General features: G+C 38.7%; 1 protein-coding gene across 1 annotated transcript in view; it reads left to right on the top strand.

Moving 5' to 3' along the window:
• The window catches only part of PAQR9 (progestin and adipoQ receptor family member 9), a 26,360-nt gene extending 12,975 nt beyond the window's left edge, over positions 1–13,385 (top strand). Inside the window, exons 2-3 of the mRNA XM_051626355.1 lie at positions 10,025–10,165; positions 13,288–13,385. The gene's annotated coding sequence lies outside the window, so the exon portion shown is untranslated. The remainder of the gene's footprint in view (positions 1–10,024; positions 10,166–13,287) is intronic.

Genomic DNA, 13,385 nt, shown 5'->3' with positions numbered 1-13,385 from the left:
TCTTGCAGTACCTGGAAGGCTGCAAGGTCAAGCATCTGAAAGTCATCAGTTTAGAAATAGCTCCTTCCTGGCCCAGAGCTTTCTGTGAGGATGTCTCAGGACAAATTCAGGGCAAGTGAGGGGTACTGGCCCTGATAAAGCCCGAGTTAGCCAAGAGGCACGCACAGGGCTGGCACAATGCCACAGCCAACCTGTCATCTACTGTGAGAAGCTTTTTTATTCTGCCACTCAGTTTTCAGACAGTCCCTGTTAGTACAGCCTACCTACCATATTCTTAGCTAATATCAAACAATGCACATACATCTCATGCTACAGTTTTAAACACTTCCTGTAATATTAGGAATATTAGAATATTAGTAATATTAGGAAGAAATTCTTCACTATAAGGGTGGTGAGGAACTGGAATGGGTTGCCCAGGGAGGTTGTTGATACCCAGTCCCTGGAGGTTTATCAGGCCAGGCTGGATGAGGTTTTGTTCAACCTGATCTAGTGGTAGGGGTCCCTGCTCATAGCAGGGGAGTTGGAACTTCTTATTTCCTCACACAGTCTATAAGTAAAGCTTTTCTGGATGTTTCAGGTACATTATATTAAACCAAGTCTACACACAACCTGTCTGCATACAAGATATCCTTAAGAGTGAAATTCTAGACTCAGAAGAATTTGCTTTGGTAATAGCATTACTGTCTTTTCTCATCAGATGTTTTTCTTAGATACCAGTCACCATTTCTCTGTCAACAAACTGTGTGTGTATCAACATAACTGCTTAACTTGCAAGTCTGATCAATGCAAATCCTGAGGCCTGACCATATTTTCCAATAACAACTGCAGGGATTTACTCTCAACTAAGAGTATGAGATATGTTCTGCAGTACAAGCCGCATCTCTTATGCTCAATGTCAAACATAACACGCTTCTAATAATAGAACCACCACAATCTGTCCAGCTATTACAGCCCTTGATCTACCACAGGAGGCATCTCATTAGATTATAGCTAATGCAGTAACAGTGACTCTTTCTAGTGACGTGTAAGAACAGAAAGGGTTCACGTGTTGGGGACTTTTCTCATCTATAACATTATTCTGGAGGATTTAGAAGGGTGAATTTCAGTGAAATAGTTACAATTGCTCTTATACAAATTGCCACAGCATGCACTGAACTCTGGGGTTTTCATAAGGCCCTTTTTAAGTAGGAAGGACAATCCTCTACAGGGCATGGTGATGTTAAGTCTTAAATTTCAGACCTCGCTTATAATTATGCATTCAAAAATTTTGATTTTATGATGGGAACATAATGGAAGAAATAGGAACGTAATAGGGAAATATAACTTTCCTCACATTATCCCTTAACTCAAAGAATCTTATTGAAAATTCCCACATTACTTTAAATTACTTTCATGCAGAGATCATGTCTCAGAAGCATCAGTTGTTTTTGGGACTAGCTGTTAACAAAATAAAAAAAATAGTTTTAAGCTGTTACTCAGATTTGACTATTGTAATCTTCCAGACTAGTTCTCTGGTCCAGCTGGCATTACAGTGCAGTGTTCTCACCAATGCTCATTTGAGGCCTACACACAGTTTGTGTGACACCACAGACTTACGGGAGGAAAAAAAAACATGATGCAGAGGTGGCAGGCTTCATTGCTCTCCAAGCTAAGAACCAAATTTTCATCCACCCATGCCCTGCAGCTGCACAGCCACAGCTCTCAAATGATCCCAGCTTCATGCTTTCTGTTGTGCAGCCCCACCTTCCCAGCCTTATATCCTCTACCACCAGGAGAGCAAGCCCAGGCAGTGAGACAGGCTAAGCCCAGCACCCCACAACCACAGCCCACAGACAGAAGCAGAGCTGTACACAGTTAGGAAGTTATGGCTGAAAACCCAGATTAGAAACCCAAAGGCAACCAGCTACTAATAAAACCTGCAGAACTGCAGAGTTTTACATGCACATGACCTGCATGTCAGAGACCTGGGCTAGAAAGGCATCAGAGCATATTCAAAAGACATCAGATAGAACTGTGTGCCAGTTTCACACTAAATTTCTATAGAAATGTGGTACTAGAAAGATGTGTGAGTACCTAGTTTCATGACCACTGCAGTTGCCTCTGTCTCTCTTTGACAGATTTCTGATTTCTCCCTAAAGAAAAGGGCCTGAGATGCTGACCTGCCCCACACAGGAAAGATGACAGCAGATCCACTAATTCTGTATTTCCTTGCTGTGGCTTTAGAAGTATCAAAACTTCTTAATTTGTTGTAATATTCTAAGTTTTGTTACTCTTCAGCTCAGAATCTGGAAGGACATATTGATACACTCTCCAAGCTGTTTTCAGGTTAATATATTTCCACCGCACAGCTCCTTTTTTTAAATCTTAATATAGATTCTGCACCAATTTTTAATTGCTCATCTGTTATATCAGCTACATATGCCCAAGTCCAGTGCAGTTCTCACTGCTCAGTCATTCTCCTTCTATCTGCCTATGTCATATTTAACCTCTTAACTTTTGAGTATTCATCACAGTACCATTTGGTGGATTCTTACATCTTGCTGACAGCTACTTGTTCTTTTGTTGTTTTTACATAAGATATAGATGCAGGAATCTGCTGCGTACCTTCCATCTCCAAGTTTCAAGACAGAGACTTCTTTGCTTGTATATCAGTTTTTCTTCTTTGAAAGGAAAACTTTTCTTCTTCTTTGAAAATCTTTTATCTGAAAAAATATTTTTAAAGGTCAAAGGTAATGTATTTTTCTGCAGTCAGTAATTTCTTTCCAGATGTCAGACAATACTGTGTTTTAATTATACAGTCCTCTGAAAGACCTTCCACACTCTGAGGTTTTGTTTTATGAAATTTTATTGGCAAAACATATGACTAACAAAAGGGATATGACTCTATGGTTGCTGTAATATGAATTATTACACTGTTTGCAGCTGAGCTTTAAAAACAATTTTCAAACAGCTCTGGTTTTGGTGACTAAAGCTTTAAACCTCTTAGGGTTTTTTTTACTCCCTTCTTAAAACCCAAGGTGGTGAATTTTTTATTCCTGATGACATTTTTTGTATCAGGCTAGGCATAGGGATCTGTAGATCAAACATATAAGGTGAAACTCACTGATTGGAAGCCCAGAACAAGTTTATATTCCATGTTCATTGTTTTGATGCCATAAGTAGCCTGACAGCCCAGCCAAGGTCTCTGGGCTTTGGGTAGGGGTACTCAGAGGTGACCATCTGCCCCAGCTCTGGACACAGTGCTCCACTGTGAGTGGTGAGGAGCTTTTGACACACTTCCTATCCTGCCTTGCTACTGCTTCTCTAAAACCTCTGCATGAGATGTTGCTGGCGCCAAACAGAGAAGCAATGTCAGTATCCCCTTTATCTGTCTGCCATAAAAGCCAGGTTGATGGTTTGATGTCTGGCTTCAGCAGAGACTCACTGCTAGAAAACCCAGGCCCCCTCAGTGCCACAGTTACAGGAGTTTCACACCTGGAGCAGTGATTCAGGATGTTTCACACATGCCGAGGTTGTCATAAGGACCTACCTTCTTATAGTGCAAATCTTATCAGTATAACAACTTCCTACTAAGTGTTTTTTGACATACTCATCTTATGGGCCAGACTTCATTGTTTTCCTACTCTTTTATCCCAATATATATCTACTTCTGCTGTATGTTAGCCACCAGGAGTATTTTTTTGGTTTAGGAACCACGTTATACACGAGTAAGTCATCAGTAAGATACCATCTTTGTGTCAGTAACATTTAAGTGTCTACATGCAAAAAGTCTCTCTAAAGTTCAGACTTTAGTAAAAAGTGCATATTGAAAAGAATCTCAGTGATGCACTGCAACTATCTGTGCTTTTGTGAGCTCTCTAATGCTAACTCATTTGAGCTGTAAGGAGTTAGAAAAGTGTGTCACGTTGTCTAATTCACAAATTGAGATAAAGGTAAAGCAGTTCTCCTCAGCCTGCATGTAGCTTAAAGCTTGCTCCTGTCTTTGTCGTGAATAAGAATTTGTTGCCTGGAATGGTGTCTCTCTTTTGAGTTGGCCCAATGAAAACTCATTTGTGATTAAGAACCTTGCCTCGCTTGATGACTTCGGCAATCACACTGCACAAACATTACTGCTGGAGCTCCATACAGCTGTGACTATTCAACTGGGAGACAGGTCTCAAGAGCTCTCCCTTCCTGTCAGGCACAAACCATCATAGAGTAGCATTCTCCAAGAGAGAGATCTGCTTGTGGGACATATAAATACTGTTTTCCTTCCATTGATGTTAATAGGAGCAAGGATAGAAGTATGATGTTATGAAGTGCCAAGATCTTAAAATATTTTCTGAATTATTTCTATTTTAAGAGCTGTTTTGCTTTAGAGGATGAAAGGTCTGTTCACTTAATATGAGGAACAAGGCCTGTCTCAGAGATGAGGAAGAAAATCTATTCATCAAAAGCTTAGCTATTTCAGGAATAGTCTGTAAATTATTTTAGGAGTTTGTTTAAGCTGTTGTTACCTATAGCTGGCAGATTTCTGGCAAATGCATTGTTGTTTCTTTAGACTTCATTCCTGCAAGGAAATGTTTTTGAAGGACAGAACTTGTCACTTCTTTTGTTGACACTGTTCTACTTTGTGTAAATAATTACACATTCACTGGGACTGGGACTAACACCTCCACCCTCCCCAGGAGGGTTACCGAACCACCAAACTAGAACATTGTTTTTTTTTCTCACCAGCTGGCTCCATGAATACTTAAGTATATTTTACAAAGTAGGACTGTTTCAGTCAAGGGGGCTGGTGGTCAGGTCACTACTGTGAGGCAGAAACCTAACCTGAATTTGAGGAGAGGGAGATTTCCTCTCAAACACAGGTAGAAATTAGACTTGGATTTTGTGAGGTGTACACTGACTTATTTGGGAACACTAATATGATCCCCTCTCTGTGGGAACTGTATATCAATTTGTGTAATTATTTTGACAAGTGCTTACATGAAAAATTTTAGCATTAAATGGAATAGTTTGCATCAAATGAAAATGAATTTGAAGACTTAATTTCATTTAGAAATATGAAAACATCATATTCGGCGCCTGTGTACTGAGATTTTTTTTCCTGTCCAAGTATTCAGTCAGAAATTAGCCCAAAATAACTTAGCAAGTTTTCCAAGTAATATCTTGTTTACCAGTATGGGCTCCACAAATTGTATGCCTTCTATCTTAGTCTAATCAGAATTCAGGAAGGTAATCTTTGCTTTCTGCTTTAAAAGCTGTGAACTGTAGCTGCTGTTATAGAGTGAAGGGCTTCTGTGAAAGACAGGGTAACTTGGGAATTCACTGCCTGGAAAAACTTAATTTCCATCAACTGGAAAATATTAGATTCATCTACTGAAGAAAAAGTAAGGTAACTCTGATGCCCTCTTGCTGTTTTAGGTAGTGATCAGCTCTACTTCTGTCTGTTCCCACAGACACTGAGGGTTTATCAGAATTAATTTTAACAGTATCTTTCTTGCAACAATTCAGTAAGTTCTTATCTAACTGATAGCCAGCCTAACATTGGACACATAGCAAAGGTCTATTCAGTTTGACAGTCCTGTATTTTTATTTTCTGGACTTAAAAGCTAGACATTAAAGGTCCAAAAAAGAGATTGTTTTATCCTAGAATCAAGCATTTGAGTTTGCTGGTGTTTTGTTTGGTTGGGTTTATTTTGTTTGGTTGGTTGGGTTTTTTGGTTTGGTTTTGTGGCAGGTTTTTTTGTGGTGTGTGTGGGTTTTGTTTGTTTTTTTCCCAAAATTTAACAATTTCTTTTTAACAAATAATACAAGTTTTGTATTTTCAGTTGGATTTCGTACACCTGCACTTCTAACAACTACTGGTATGGCATTCACATTTTGATGGTGTTCAGACCAACTTCATCCCTTCTAGGAATATTAATGACTTTAATATGGCCAACGTTTAACAAATAGATTAATATTTTGAGGGTAATTCAAACACCAAACCAAAACAATCTGGGACAGGGAATGGAATGGATGGCTGAACTATCCAAATCTGAATGGCAGATTTAACTTCCAATTCTCATATTAATATGAAGTATCTGAATAATTCTGAAATTGAGTCAAACTGTCAAAATAAACTGAACACAGAGATGCAGTATGACCAAAAGTCCTATTCAGAAAAATGTGTTTGGATCAGACCCCAAATCATTTTTTTTATAGCTGTAACCTTCTGGGTGTAAGTCTTGCATTACAGCCTGACTGGGAATTTATGCTGTAGTTTTATTCTACATTACAGAAAACACAGAAGTGATGCTACAGGTGTAAATTAATAAATTAACAATCCAGGGCAGGTCAGAGACATAGTGATGCTTTGGAAGACACATTGAGCTTAGTTTCATCTGATTAATTTGAATTTCACTTGTATTTAAAGTAGATAATTGAACAATGGTACCTAAGAAGAGACTCTGGGTTTAATAATAGCAGAAAATTACTGAGGCATTCATAGAAGCATGCTTTCACCTTGGTAAAAGCAGCAACAATGAGAGGGTGATAACCAAGAAACAGGCCAAGAAACATTTTGGGTGGTGTCAAGGCAGAGCAGAGTGTCAGCAGATTTTAAAAGCCTAAGAACCAAGAGCTTTGAAAACTCAGCTGGAAAGCTGAATACAGAGATGTTGTGCTGGGTAGACAGTATAATAATAACGATCTATTGGTTGCACTAATAACTCAGGCTCCATATAAAATTGTTTCTGTCATTCCCTTTCAAGAATCTATATACCTAGCATCACAGATCTGCATCTGTACCTATTTACAGCAAAGAATTCCTTACTGTTTGACATTGTGTAGTATAATTATCATCAGTGCACTGCAGTACGTCTGGAAATATGAGGGAATTCTGGCTCAGCATACCTCAGGCAAAGTACTGCACCTCTTAAAGAGTGATAGCACTCATAAAACAGGAGCACAGGAGCCCAATTAGTCTTTCATACACACTGAAAGCCAGGCATAACTTTTTTGAAGTGGAAGGAATTACAGCAGTATAGGTCTTCAACTGTAGAACAGGTAACAATAGAAATTTAAATAAATACTTACCAATCCTTGCAGTCTTTGATACCTTATTTGAAGATGCTATACATCCCCCTAGAAAATGTTATGGGATAGAGGCAGGCATTCTTGGTTCCTTGCCTGCAAGGATTAAAAAGAAACTTGACTGTAATCTTGAGAATGAGCCCAAAGACCAGGCTTAGAATCTGGAATGACTTTTCTCCTCTCAAAGTACCCCTTCAATAAGTGAGCTGAAGCATTTAAACATAAAGACTCTTACAAAACAGTTGCCTGTGCTCAACTGTCCACCTCCAAACTGAAGTTAAGAATAGTTTAGGAGCACTAAAATTCAATTACAATATTACTGACTCAGTCTGGCCCTTTTTTAGTGGATTTTGTTTAGTGGATATGGGAGATTTCCTCAGATACTGTTAAAACCAGAGTCGCAGGCTCTTGAAAAGATTAAAACAATTTAACTCGTGGAATACAGAAAGGATAAACTGCTGCTTGATTCAGGCCCTGCACTTTTGATTTCTTAAGTACTAAAGGACTGCTGCTGAGTTAGAAATGAATAGAAGTTTCATACAGTTCTTTCCATATAACACTGAAGCTGTTTTATACCAAGTGTATATCTAAGTTCAGCCTATAATGCTGCTTCTCTAATGATTTTCCAGTGTCTAGGTTACTTTTGTGATACATTTTGTAAACAAAACTGCTATTTTCTGTAAGTCTCTGGACTTGGCTCCTCAAATTTCCATATAGTTTCCATCCATTTTTTATAACATTTTGTCTTAATACTTTAGTGTTTTTATGCTCTATAGCACTTATCTACTGTTCAGATGTGCTGCTCTGCAATATCATGCTGACACTGATACTGACAATGACATTTCTTTACGTATTAAGTAATGATGATTCTGTGAAAATCATTACCCAGAGACATAATGGATGCCAGATGTGTTTAAAAAACATAATATTAGGCTAAACTCCAAATTCTGGCCCAGAATGCAAGTGTGCATCTCCCAGGTCAGTAATTCAGCATTTAAAAAAGTAAACGTACCATTGTAATGCACATGGCAAATAGCTGAGTTCCAGCCATCAGTGAAATAATCTGGCCCCAATTTTGCATTCCATGGCCTCTGTACTCTGATAGGAAGGAGGCCATAGGGAGTGACTGTAATTCCCCTAGTCAGAACTGCCCAGCCCTGGTACAATTTATTGTTGCACAGGAACAGTCCTTATTTACAACAATGGTGCAACACCCTCCTTCTTGCCAAGGATTCTACACTCCAAGGACTGAATAAGGACAATGGAGGGCACAGCACAAACAACAAGAGGAATCAAGTAATTTTTTAAATGTCATCAATATGATGTTCTCCTCAGCAGAAAACAGCTGTATCACGATGCTCCTTCTCAAATACTTCAGCTATCTTGACTTGATCTAATCTGCCAGGGTATCTTCCCTGTCCTGGATTTTCACGTTCGAGAAGGAAAGTCCTTCAGATGTAGACTCCTCCATTTTATCATTCAGATGTAGCTGCTGAGCTGCTCAGTTAATTTAGGGCCTCCTATTAATATTAAGAAAACAAGTACAGGGATTATTACATCTGATGGTAATTTCCTTGTATTCTACCATCTCTTGTTGCACAGAGTGTCGTATCATTTGCATATTTTGTAGAGTTCATTCCTCAGCTGTTGCCTTCCCAGACAGTTTATGGTATTTTGGAAGCAGAGAGCAAAAGCAGGAAAGCAGTATTTTAGGTGACTGAACTAAGATTGTTCACCACACTTTTCTTCCTAAGAACATTTGAAGTAGGTAAATTAGATCAAACTGTTGTCCTTATTATATATAGCCTTATAAAGAAGAGCAGTAGAGGTTAATTCAGGAACAGCAATGAGAGCATTGGCATGAAATAGTTTCTCACTGGGTGTAGTTCTGATTTCCAATCTGTGTTGACAGTAACAGTAAACTAATTATATAAAATTGCACCATAAGACTCAGGTCCCAGGTATCACCTGTGCAATAGCAGCATAACAGCATAATACATTTGATGTTTTTTAAAAACATATCTATTTTTGAACTTCAGCATTCAGAAGTTAGAAAAAAGAATTATATTGAACCTGGGTGCCTTTTTTTTTTTTTTTTTTTTTTGTAGAAGATGTGAAACTTCTTCTACACGAGAGAATTACAGCACACATAAAAAAATAGGCAGCATCTTGGCTCATGGTTCCAATTTCCTTTCTGACAGCATTCTTCCCAAAATCACACTCTAAGCCTCAGACTTCTCTGGAGCACCCCTGATGGCTTTTCCAACTTTTCTTTCTCTGCCTCTGCATGCACAGTACCTGGCAAAGTCTCTCACTGCACAGTCATAATTTCTGAGTGGTTTCACATCTGCCATGATTTTAAGCCCCCAGTGTCCCCTGCAGCCAACTGGAAGGGAGGATGCCTGGGATCATCAACAGTTTGTTAGCACCACCCAGTGTGCTGCGCAACGCAGCAGTGACTCCACACTCTCATTCACTTTTTTCATTCATGTCAAAGCTGAGCTTAAAAGTCTCTGGTGGTGGTGGTGGTTTAGGAGGGGATAGGATGCCATTGTGCTGTAGATTGGTCAAAAATACTTTTATTTTTCAGTCTACAAACCATACTCTGCTCTAAGTCTCCAGAAATCTATCTGCATACAGACCTGAGCTAGTCTTGTCTTTATGATCCAAGGATGACTTTTTTTTTATCTATCCCTCGTAAAAGTAATTCTATTTTGTATCCAGAAACAGAAAGTCTATTTTTTCCATTTTAATGACATAATTTTCTATCTCCTCTCATATTTCCTTCCCCAGACACAAGCATAATTAATGGTCTCATGTTTCCTTCCCATATCCACTGTAGCAAAGGGAACCTGCTTTGGAGTAGTCTTTCATAATATTATCTACTTGAATACTTGCTGATTTGGATTACATTGAGCTTGGGGTAATGAGTGACTGGGTAGCTGATCTGTCTTTGCTTTTACAGCTCTCTAGATAAGAATACATTTACTGACACTTGATGATGCCCTGCCCTGTGCTGCAGCTCGGAAGGTGCCCTGCAGAGGCTCAAGTGCTTTGCTCCTCTCTGCTGCTGCAAGATCTGGCTGTGGGACCACCTGAGTCACAGGTACCTACAGGCACTTCTGCCTTTTTAATTTTATGGCCTCCTAGTCGCTGGTTTATGTTCCTGTTCCTTTTATGCACTGCATATTTTCCTTGGACCAATATGTTTAAAATGCACGATTAGGGAGATAGCTCTTGCTTCAAAATACTGTTTTAGAATCCATTTGTCTGATCAGTACTTGAGCAGTTTCTCCACCTGCTGTGCTGTATGGTCATGGTAAGTTCATGCTCTTGGTTAATGGACCTTGGGATGCTTGGAAATGTTGAAATAAATCTTTAAGACGCTTGTACTATGATGAAGTATCTGTTCACAACATTATGAATGTTTCAAGCATCCTGCTTGATAGCAGGCACTCTAGTTAGTAATTATTAGATCACTTTTGTTACAGGAATATTTGCAGTTTAGCAGTAGTTGTCCAATTTATCATTTTTATATTATGATGAAAATAATTCAGCTAATGATAAATCAACACCATTGTCCTTAATATTTCCTCATGCTGACAAATAAGCAACTGACTTTGAACAAATAGGGGGTAAAACATTAAAAAAAATAATAATTAAAAAATTGCATACCAGTGTGTATTCCCATAAAGAGAAGAGGCAAAGTAGAAACTGATGTCAGAATTGCCTGAACCAACAAATGTAAGGACAAGCAGGTAATTTAGAAAAGCCATACTGAAAAACTGTACCACTTCTATGATTAATGCAGCACATCTGGTCTCTCTGCTAACTAGTAATATGAACTAAGTTTTGCAACTGTATTAAATATGTTATTGCTTGAGGTAAAGCCAGCTAAGAGACAAAAAACACACCAAAAAGTTAATTAAGGAATGCAAGCTATGTTCCTAAGAAGTTCCTAAATTCCAAAGAAGATGCGGGAATACTGTCAATACTCATCTGCACTTAGTATCTCAGTATCAAAAGAAAGCAAAGGAGGAGGAGGTCTATGACTCATCACAGCCATTTTTTATATAAAGCCAAAAACCACATTGTCATTTGATAAATGAACTGAGAGTGAAGCTTGACATACAAAAAGAGAAGAGTGGAATTCCAGCCTGCAGAAGGGTGGAGGCTCTGCGAGTTTTCCAGTGACAACTCTTCAGTGTTTTTTTATTTCTATAAAGTAGCAGAGTCACTTAAAGGTGTTACAAATCCTAGGCTTACAGACCAAAGCAAATTTGGGAAAACTAGGAACTGGATGAGAACATCAGTTTGTAAGAGTCATTTTAGGTGCTGGGATTATTAAAAAAATGAACATATGTCCTCTCCATTGCCTGTTGTCAAGTGCTATTCTGAAAAGGGACAATTGGAATTCCAGGAAAAAAAAAAATATTTTTCCAGTGAAAATATCAAGGTTTTGGCACTTAAGACTGCATTGAGAGACCTGGGGGTGTTCAGCCTGCAGAAGGGAAGGCTCTGGGGAGACCTTACTGCAGTCCTTCAATAAAGAGGACTTAAAAGAAAGATGGGGACAGACTTTTTAATAGGGCATGTAGCAACACGACAAGAGGTAATACTTTTTAACTAAAAAAATAATAGATTTCTCTTAGATATAAGGAAGACTTTTTTTTATTACAAGGGAGGTGACACACTGGAACAGGTTGGCCAGATAGTGGTAGATGTCTCATCCCTGGAAACATTCAAGGACAGGGCTCCAAGAAACCTGATCTAGTTGAAGATGTCTCTGCTCACTGCAGGGGGCTTGGAGTAGATGACCTTCAAAGATCCTTTGCAACCCAAACCATTCTGTAATTCTATGATTCAAATGAAATAAAGAGCATTTTTAAAGCATTTACATACATTTAAATTAAAATTATTTCACAATGTCAGCAGAACAGACTTTGGCAGAAACACTGAGAGAGCACCAGAAAATCTTCTATCTTTTTGTTATTTTGTACAGGTGACAGAAGAATAGACCATTTGGTGAGAAACCTGAAAGTTGGAGCTTAAAAATTAAGAAACTAAGCTTTTAGGGTGGGGGTTCATTCTCAGTCAGATCAGCAGGCCATTCTGGCTGTTGTATAGCAACGTAATTGTTAACTTTGTCAACAGAGGGGATGGCAGGGTGGCACGGAGGGACACACGGAAGAGCAGGACCACTTCCACTTGATTTGCACTGTCATTTATACAGTCTTTTCAAAGAACATCTCAGTGACAGGCTGTCACACAGGGTTACATTTCAGGTAGAGGTCTCCCCTTTCCACTTCAGCAGTTGTCTCATTTTCAGGCAAAGTCACACTTGCCAGACACTCATGTATCTTACTAGCTTTGTGTACAAATTATCTTTCTTCAGTGACTGTTGGGGTGAAGCACTCACACCCGAATCACCAGCACCACTAGCTTAGTCCAGGAGGCCTAGCAGCAGCTGATGGGAGAAAAGAGGACACCCAGGCTGGGCATTTCTTCTAGACCACTACAGAAGGAAATGGCACCCTAGGACAGTGGGCATTTTTTATAATTATTATGGTACTAGCTCTGTAGCTTAAATGTTAAACAGTTTATCACTAAAGATTCATCATTAAAGCCTGTAGATGCCATGCCTCAAGGGCACATGTAAGAGAAAATATTTTTTCTTCTACCTTCAAAAATAAAGTACACTAGAAAAGAAAGTTACTTGTCATGCAAAGTCATTTGCATGTAATTTTCTTTGCATACTAAGACAGACCCTTTGTTTACACAACTCGGCACTATTTTTGTCACATAATCTATGCATCATTTATGCAAAGAATACATACACAGGGCAGCATAATTAAGATTGCACGAGAGACTGTAAAACTGCCATCTTTTGGTTTTGAGGTTAAAACCTTTATAGCTTAATTTATATATATTTCCTACATACAGTTTCTGACTCTTAATTTCATGGTTTTATTCCACAAAGACAGGGACTCTTAGATGCTGAGTGAGCAGCTTCCTGACTTCAACAATGAAGTATCATTAATTTATGAAAGGGTTTATCTGATTTGGTTCCCTGCAACAGTAAGGGACTGGTCTTGGTGAAGAAGAAAGGTCACTCCCATATCTTTGTTCCTAATGGATACTAGTTTTGCTTAAGATTAATGTCAATGCTAACACCTTTATTTATAGGTAACTACTTACTGGCCTTTTACTTTTCTGTTTCTTCTGCAGCCACTGATGGAAACCAGCCAGATGTCTCTGGTTTAGTTCACGGGTGAATTCTATCGACATAATTTACATTTGGTAAATAAAGTTTAATTTAGATTGGG

This window comes from Apus apus, chromosome 8 (assembly GCF_020740795.1).
Source record: "Apus apus isolate bApuApu2 chromosome 8, bApuApu2.pri.cur, whole genome shotgun sequence".
In the NCBI taxonomy this organism is placed as follows: Eukaryota; Metazoa; Chordata; class Aves; order Apodiformes; family Apodidae; genus Apus; species Apus apus.
The sequence above is the reverse complement of the archived record's forward strand: the minus strand, read 5'-3'. Positions and strand labels throughout refer to the sequence as shown.